This window comes from Python bivittatus, unplaced genomic scaffold, assembly GCF_059951505.1.
Source record: "Python bivittatus isolate LINGU-HERP-01145 unplaced genomic scaffold, Pbiv_v1 ctg000700_np1212, whole genome shotgun sequence".
NCBI classification, from domain to species: Eukaryota; Metazoa; Chordata; class Lepidosauria; order Squamata; family Pythonidae; genus Python; species Python bivittatus.
Window position 1 is genome coordinate 22,303,281 of NW_028277098.1, and position 9,014 is coordinate 22,312,294.

Here is a 9,014-nt window from a genome sequence, read left to right on the forward strand (position 1 = left end):
AAAACAGCACCTTTAACCACTACGGTGCACCAAACTAGTTCTCATTTGGTGGATTCCCTGCTTCTTTCCTCCTCTCACCAATGGAAAAGAAAGCAAGTACCCATTGTGGTCATGGCTTTTGAGGACTAGCTAAAAAAAAAAAGGACAAATAGTTTGACATTTTTTTTCTGTTACTCGGGTGGGAAGGGGAAACCTGGCAGAACTGTTGTTAATTTCATCCAGTTAATAGGAAAACAAAAACAGAAAGCCTTTCTCTGCTGAATCTGTTATAAGCTAAAGGACGCCAACTCAGACACTGAATGCTTTGTTTGTTATTTTGTCTGCTTCAATCATATTTCTCCAGTGGGTCACAAATCAAATAATAAAAACAATAAGCACCATAAATATAATATTAATTAATAATCTAGCACTGATCATATAGGAAGCAGAACATAGATGTTAGTCTCCAAAGGCCTCTTGGAAAAGCCATGTACTAACAGCTTCCTGAAAGATGATTAAAATGGGGGCTAGCTAGATCTCCATGGAGGAGCATAATTTAGAGAGTCAGGGTAGCAATAGAGATGTCCCCATCTCTTCACCTCACAAATTCATGGAACATGTAGCATCCCCCTCCGGCAGGCCAGGTGGGTGAACCAGAGTCAACTTGGAGGAAATGGTCTTGTAAGTTTCTTAGGCCATTCTCTATAGAGCTTTTTAGGATAAAACTAGCACTTGGGATTGAACTCAGAAACTTGGGACTGAACTTAGAAATTTCTTGGAAACCAGTGCCTAGCCTACAGAATACGTGTTACACTGCTGATTCAGCATGTATCCATCAACGTGTGAGCTGCAACTTTTTCTACCCATTGCAGCTTCCAGGTAGTCTTCAAGGGCAGCTCCAACTAAAGGTAAAGAGGGCATGGAAAGCAGTTGCCAAAAGCTTCCTTTTCTAGAAAGGGCCGCAACTGGTCCATCAGTCAAAGCTGAGCAAAGGATTGACTCATCTAGATGGAGCCACTGACCTAGATGGAGCACCCTTAAATTGTGGACCTGTTCCTTTGGAGAGAGAGCTATACCCCCTAAAGCCAGCAGGGGGAGCCACTCATTCACCACACACTTGCTGAACTAACTGCCACTCCACCTGGACAGGGTTCGAACTCATACAGCATCCAGACATTGGGTAAGTCCCACAATCTCCTGTTTAACTCTGGAGTCATATAACCAGATATCATCAGCATACTGATGATGCCTTACCATGAAATGACAGGTGACCTCGCCCAAATTATTGCCATTATTATGTATATTTCTGATCTTCAGATTATGCTACTGCTTACAAACCAAAATGTCCACCCTCTCTCACACACAAGTATGTATGTATATTTGTGTCTGCCCATACATATACCATATCCCAAACCACCCAATGAATATTGATCGTGCTCAATGGCACAGAAAGATGATTGCCCCATTCTTTTGTCTTGAAATATTCAGTCAAAAGTAGGAATGAATGCAGCACTGGGAAGGAGAGCAAAATGAGTGTTTGGAGCAGGTAGACAGAGCATTCCATACAGGAATCCTTTATTATCAAAGGATCTTGGTATATACTAAGAGCAAAGTTATTCTCCAAACACCTAACCTTATGTAACTCCTAGCTAAGCCAAGGTAGTACCATCTATGAGTAAGGCATTTGTGTAATAGCATGCTTGGAGACACCCAAATCAGTGATTGTAATCAGATTTTGCCAGCACAATCTTGGGAAGGTGTGGGGTCTGCCTATCCTGATCCTGCTCAGCACATACACGCACACACGGAGGAGTTTACAATACTTATAAACGATTCCAACACAGTTCCCAACAAGTCCCAGAGTCTATGAAGCTTGCCTTGAAACAGGATTTAACAAACCGCGAAACAGGAGAATCATCGAATGCAGTCCAAGGTCAAAACAGGAATCGTTGGTCATCAGCCGGTCCGGGTCTAGGTGTCACAGGAGATAGGTTCTAAGGCACAAGATACAGACCAGGGTAACCAGACGGTGGTTGTTACCAGAGAGGCACTAGCTCGCCGAGCCTCTTTTAAGGTAGCCACCCTGGTGTTGCTTATTTCTGAGAGCGAGGCTCCTTTCTCTTGACTAATTTCACTGAGCATTGTTGTAGAGCTTTCTTCAGCATACCTCATTCTGGCATCGGGGTGTGTGTGTGTGTGTGTGTGTAGCCTCTCTGCCTCATTATCGGAGAGTGGGGCCGGCTGTGTCTGTTGTTCACTGCCCTGCCCCACCTCCTCCAGCTGCTCAGCCGGCTGTCTGTCTGGGGCCTCTGACTGCATTGACTCTTCTTCTGTTTGTACCTCTGGAAGCGCCTGCTGCTCAGACTCTGGCTCTGAGTTGGATCTCCCCCTGACATTATCCCTCCCCCCAAGGTTCCCCTCCCCAAAATCGGAGGGTCTGGGTTTTTGTCGATATCACTGGTGAAACATAGAAGTAAGACGGGGAGCATGGATATCGCTCGCATCTTCCCCGGGACCACAGACCTTCCAGTCAATCAGGTACTGAAGGCATCCCTGACGAACACGGGAGTCCAGGATTCAGGCCACCTTCTATTCAGGTTCTCCTTGGACTTCTATAGGCAAAGGAGAGGGTGCTGTAGATCAGGGCAGACTAGCAGGGGCAGCTGGAAGCAAGAGAGACCGATGAAACACAGGGTATACATGAATATGGGGAGGCAAGATAATCCAAAAGGCTACCAGATTGATGCCAGCCTTTATAGGAAAAGGCCCCAAAAAGCAGTAATCTAGTTTACGTGATGGGCACTTTGTAGATAGATGCTTTGTGGATAGCTATACTAGATCTCCAACAGCTAAGGGAGGACCTGATTGGCGATGTCAATCAGCGAACCTTTTGTAGTCCTCTTTTGCTTTCTCCAGTTGATTACGAAGAACCTGATGGATAGCTTGCAATTCCTGCATGAAGTGATCCACAGCAGGAACCAGCAAATCTGTAGAAGTCAATGAATAAAAACGAGGGTGATACCCGTAGTTGGCCAAAAAGGGCATCATTTGAGTAGAAGTGTGATGCACATTACTATATGCAAATTCTGCTACAGCTAAAAGGTCTGTCCAGTTGTCTTGTTGGAAATTCACGTAACAGCGCAGATACTGTTCTAGGGTGGCATTAACCCATTCAGTTCCCCCGTCCAACTCTGGATGATGTGCAGATGACAGATGAACTTGGACCTCTAGGTTCTTAAGAAGGACCCGCCAGAACTGGGCAGTAAACTGGGTCTCACGGTCCAAAAGTACACTTTCTGGCAAATCGTGGTCTGAATATGTGCTGTATAAACAACTGTGCAGTTTCTTGAGCCATGGGTACACCAGAACAGGCAATGAAATGAGCCATCTTAGTTAGCATGTCCACTATGACCAGAATTGTTGAGGCCCCTCTTGATGTGGGCAAGTCGGTTATAAAATCCATGGATATAGCTGTCCATGGCCATGTTGGAGTGGGAAGTGACAATAAGCAGCCCACTGGTTTTCCGGTTGCATTCTTGGCTTGATGACAATTGGGACAGGATGCTATATATCAGTTAACGTCATTTCTCATGCAAGGCCACCAAAAGTCTCTGGAAATTAACTATAAAGTTTTAAAGAATCTGAAATGGCCCACTGCTGGGTTGTCGTGGCACAGATGTAAGATGGTGCTGCATAGTGAACCCGATGGCACATAGTAGCAGTCACAGAAGCATAATAAACTATCATCCCAGCTCCATGGATTAGGTTGGTCTGGAGATCCTTGTACCAATTCCTGCTTTTGGGCTTGAGCATAAGGATCTTGTTTCTGTTGCTCTCGAATTTGCTGAAAGAGGTCTATCGGAGGTCAAGTGGCTGCAATTATAGAGCGGAGTGGTTCTTGGTTTTCCAAATGACTGTACTCTGATTTGTGAGAAAGAGGATCTGCTCGTTGATTCTTTCTGCTAGGAATATAAGTTACTTTAAAGCTGAACTGGGAGAAGAACAGTGACCACCAGATCTGTCTTTGGTTTAGTTTTCTGGTGGTCTTTAAATATTCTAGATTCTGATGATCGGTTCAGACTTCAACAGAGTGTTGGGCCCCTTCCAAATGGTGTCATCATACCTCAAAAGCCACTTTAATAGCCAGAAGCTCCTTGTCCCAAATAGTATAATTTATTTCCAGAGGCGCAAGTTGTCGTAAGTAATAAGCACACGGAAACAGGGTACTTGGTTTCTGCTCTGCCTGTAATAGTACGGCCCCAATAGCAGCATTGGAAGCATATGTTTCTATGACAAATGGTTTGGAAGGATCTGGATGTTGGAGAATGGCTTCAGAGGCAAATGCCTTCTTCAAGGTTTCGAAAGCCCATTGCACAGCCTCATCCTAAATGAACTTGTTATTTTTTCTTAACAAGTTGGTTAATGGAGCAGTGAGTTTAGCAAATTAGGGTATGTACATACAGTAGTTATTGGCAAACCCCAATAAACGCTTCACATCCTTGGTCTGACGTGGGGGTTGCCACATCTGAAGTGCTTCGATCTTTTCTAGGTCCATAGATATACCAGTAGGAGAAATGCGATACCCCAAAAAGTCAATGCTGGTGCACACAAATTCACATTTCTCCAGTTTAGCATAAAGACGATGTTCTCAGAGTCTTTGCAACACTGTTCGTACATGCTGAGTGTGTTCCTCTGGAGAGGAGGAAAAAATCAGTATGTCATTGAGGTAAATTATGACATACTTGTCCCAAAAGTCCCTGAACACATCATGCATAAAATGCATGAAGACCCCAGAAGCACTGGACAACCCAAATGGCATTACCATATATTCAAAGTATCCATACCGAGTGCGAAAAGCTGTTTTCCATTCATCCCCCTTTCGAACCCTTACTAAATTATATGCACCCCGCAGGTCCATCTTGGTAAAATTCTGGGCACTGTGCAACCATTCTAGGAGCTCTGGGATTAATGGAAAAGGATACCGGTTTTTGATGGTGATGTCATTTAATTTTCTGTAATCACAGCATAATCTTAGTTCACCTGATTTTTTCTTTATAAAAAGTACTGGTGCAGCAACGGGAGAAGAGGAAGGGTGTATAAAACCCCTCTTTAAGTTCTTTTCAATAAAGTCTCATAAGGCGGCCTGTTCCGGTTCAGATAGGGAGTATAAACAGTCCATAGGAAGGGTGTGGGTCTTCCGGGCTGTGTGGCCGTGTTCTTGAAGTTTTGTTTCCTAACGTTTCGCCAGCACCTGTGGCCGGCATCTTCAGAGTGCAGGAGCACAGACAGGAGCAGTTCTCTCTGTGCCCAGAACTGCTCCTGTCTGTGCTCCTGCACTCTGAAGATGCCGGTCACAGGTGCTGGCGAAACGTTAGGAAACAAAACTTCAAGAACACGGCCACACAGCCCAGAAGACCCACACCAGCCATCGTATGCCAGCCGTGAAAGCCTTCGACAATACACAGTCCATAGGAAGCTTGGCACCAGGAATCAGATCAATGGGACAATCATAAGGCCTGTGTGGGGGGAGATGATCTGCCTCCATCTCATTGAAAACATCTGCATAATCCATACATTGGCAAGGAATACCCTGGAATAAAGGACCTGGTGTTCCTGCAGCGAGACTGTTCACAATATGAGCTGTGCATTTAGGACTCGTAAAATTAATGGCTCCTGATGACCACATAATCTGGGGATTGTGGGCCTGAAGCCACTCCAGCCCCAAAACAATAGGAAAAGGGGGTGCCGGGGCCAAATAGAATTCTACCCATTCTTTGTGATCATCCATTTGCATTTGCACTGGGTCTGTTGCCAAAGCCACTGGTCCTGATTGTAATGGCCAACCATCAATTGTCTCTGCTAGCAAAGGAGACTCTATGACATGTTGTGAAATACCCTGTTTTTTGGCAAAATTCTTATCCATAAAGTTCACAGTGGCTCAAGAATCAATCATGGCATGGACCCGTAGTGCAGGTCTTCCTGCCATCCGTGATATAGAGCCTACCGTTCTATATCACGAGCAGCAATTGGATTATTTGATCATTGCATGATTCATCTCATTCCCACCTACAGGCAGAGATTTAAAACTGCAAAGCCTGTGATCAAACCAGTGAAGATATGGTCTGATGATGCTAAGTTAAATCTACAGGCCTGCTTGGAGTGCACAGACTGGAATGTTTTTGAAGCTGCCTCTGCAGATCTGGATGAGTACACTGATGCTGTGACTTCATACATTAGCTTTTGTGAGGGCATATGTGTGCCCACCAAAGATATACGGATATATAATAACAACAAGTCGTGGTTCACAGCAAAGCTTAAACAGCTGCGTTGTGACAAGGAGGAGACCCATAGGAATGGGGACAGGATTATGTATAATCGGACTAGAAATGTACTTACAAGGGAGATTAAGGCAGCAAAGAGGAACTACTCAATAAAGCTGAAAAGTCAGTTTTCAGCAAATAATCCTGCGACTGTGTGGAGAAGCCTGAAGAACATCATCGGCTATAACAACCCACCTCTCCTGATTGAAGAGAGTCATCAACTGGTAGACGATCTCAACAGGTTTTATTGCAGGTTTGAGAATGAACAACTGTTATCTGCTGCTGCCAATTGTATCTCAGATACATCATCAGCATTAAATTTCTCTTCACCTGTCCCCAATCCCCCGGGTCCCTTACCTCTGGTGATCCTAGAAAAAGAAGTGCGAGGTCTGTTTCAAAAGCAAAAGATTGGAAAAGCTCCAGGTCCAGACAGTGTGACCACCTCGTGTCTGAAAGCTTGTGCAGAACAACTGGCCCCCGTTTTCACGCATATTTTAAATAAATCGCTGAAGACGGGTTATGTCCCTTCTTGTTTTAAGAGCTCTACAATCATCCCAGTTCCTAAGAAATCCCCCATTAGTGAGCTGAATGACTACAGACTGGTTGCACTGACATCTGTGGTCATAAAGACCTTTGAGAGGTTAATGTTGGCTGACTTGAAAGCCATCACGGATCCCCTGTTAGATCCACTGCAGTTTGCTTATCGTGGAAGCAGGTCAGTGGATGATGCTGTTAATATGGCCCTTCACTATATTCTGCAACACCTTGAATTTCCAGGGTCTTATGCACCAGTTCTTTTTGTGGACTTCAGTTCAGCATTTAATACTATTGTACCAGAAATTCTTTACAACAAACTGGTCCAGCTTACTGAGCCTGAACATACCTGTAGGTGGATAATCAGTTTTCTAACAGGTAAGAAACAATACATGAGGTTAGGCAAAATTACATCCAGTACCCGGTTAATCAGTACTGGTGCCCCTCAGGGATGTGTGCTTTCCCCACTGCTTTTCTCCCTTTATACCAATGACTGCATTTCAAAAGACTCTTCTGTTAAAATCTTGAAATATGTGGATGATACAACTGTCATTGGTCTAATTCAAAATGGAAATGAGTCAGCATATAGACGGGAGGTTCAACAACGGTCTTGTGGTGTGGTTGTAATAACTTGCAATTGAATACACTTAAAACCGTGGAGATGATTGTGGACTTTAGGAAGAATCCTTCTAATACTCCTCCCCTTACCATACTCAACAGCCTAGTATCAGTGGTAGAGTCCTTCAAGTTCTTGGGTTCTATACTTTCCCAAGACCTGAAATGGACGTTTAACATTACAGCCATTATTAAAAAGGCACAGCAAAGGATGTTTTTCCTGCGGCAACTTAGGAAGCTTAAATTATCCCAGGAGCTCTTGATATAGTTTTACAGGGGAATCATTGAGTCTGTTACCTGCTCCTCTATAACTGTCTGGTTTGATTCTGCAACCAAACAGGACAGACTCAGACTCCAACGGATAGTTAAGTCTGCAGAAAGGATAATTGCAACCCGCCTGCCTTCTATAGAAGAACTATATACTGTAAGGGTCAAAAGGAAGACAGAGAGGATATCTTCAGACTCTTCTCATCCTGGATATAATCTGTTCCAACTTCTTCCTTCAGGACGGCGCTATAGAGCTCCTTATGTTAAAACATCTAGACATCGGAATAGTTTTTTTCCTTGTGCCATTGCTTTGTTAAATACTATATGATTTGATATGTATTGGACAGTGGCTTCTTCTTTTGGAAAAGTTATTTTACTGGGCAGTGTTATTGTTACTATTTATTAATTTTCTGTTGTTATCCAAACGCACCATTGATCTTGCTGTTTATCACCAAAGACAAATTCCTTGTATATATTTTATACTTGGTCATTAAAGTATTTTGTTTTTTTTTTGTATTTGTATTTTGTATCTGTAACACAACAGTCACAACAAGATATTTGGAGGGAGTGGTTTGGGGATGTTGAGTATGGCTAACTGCCAATTTGACCCAGTCTAATTTCCCCCTTAGACTGGTCTGAGTCCATTTCCCGACAGCGAAGATCTGGCCTTTTTTGAGGAACATGTGGCAGCAAGGTGATCCTGACTGCCACAATATAAGCAAAGTCCTTCCTCCTCTGCCTGTCCTTTTCAGCCTGCAACAAATGAGGCTGAGCGCCTCCCACTTGCATGGGTTCTTCCACAAGCACCTCTTGGGGGATCCACAATGCCATAGGTAATGGAGTCATAGAGGAACGACTCTGTCTTTCATTGCTGAAGGCGGCCATCAGTGCAAAGACCCAAGTGCGTGAGAGTATGTAGGGTCTGTGGGCACTCAGTCCAGGCCAGTTTGTCTAATATTTCTGAGGATAGACCTTCCTGGAAGATGGAACTGATCCATCAAGGCAGCATCATTCCAGGTCAAATCCTGAGCCAGAAGACGGAATTCACTGATGTATTTGGCTACTGGCTGCCCATTCTGCTTCAGTTCCTGAATGAGTCTATTAGCAGTCTGTGATTTTACCAGATTAGAATACATTAGTTATAGCTGCCAGCTGAATTCATCAAAATCGTCCAGCAGAGGGCTTTGCTGTATGAGCAATGGGGCAGCCCACCTGGCTGCTGAACCAGAAAGCAAGCTAATTATAAATCCGACTTTGAAACAATCTGTAGGAAAGTCTTCTGGGCAAAGACTCACGTAG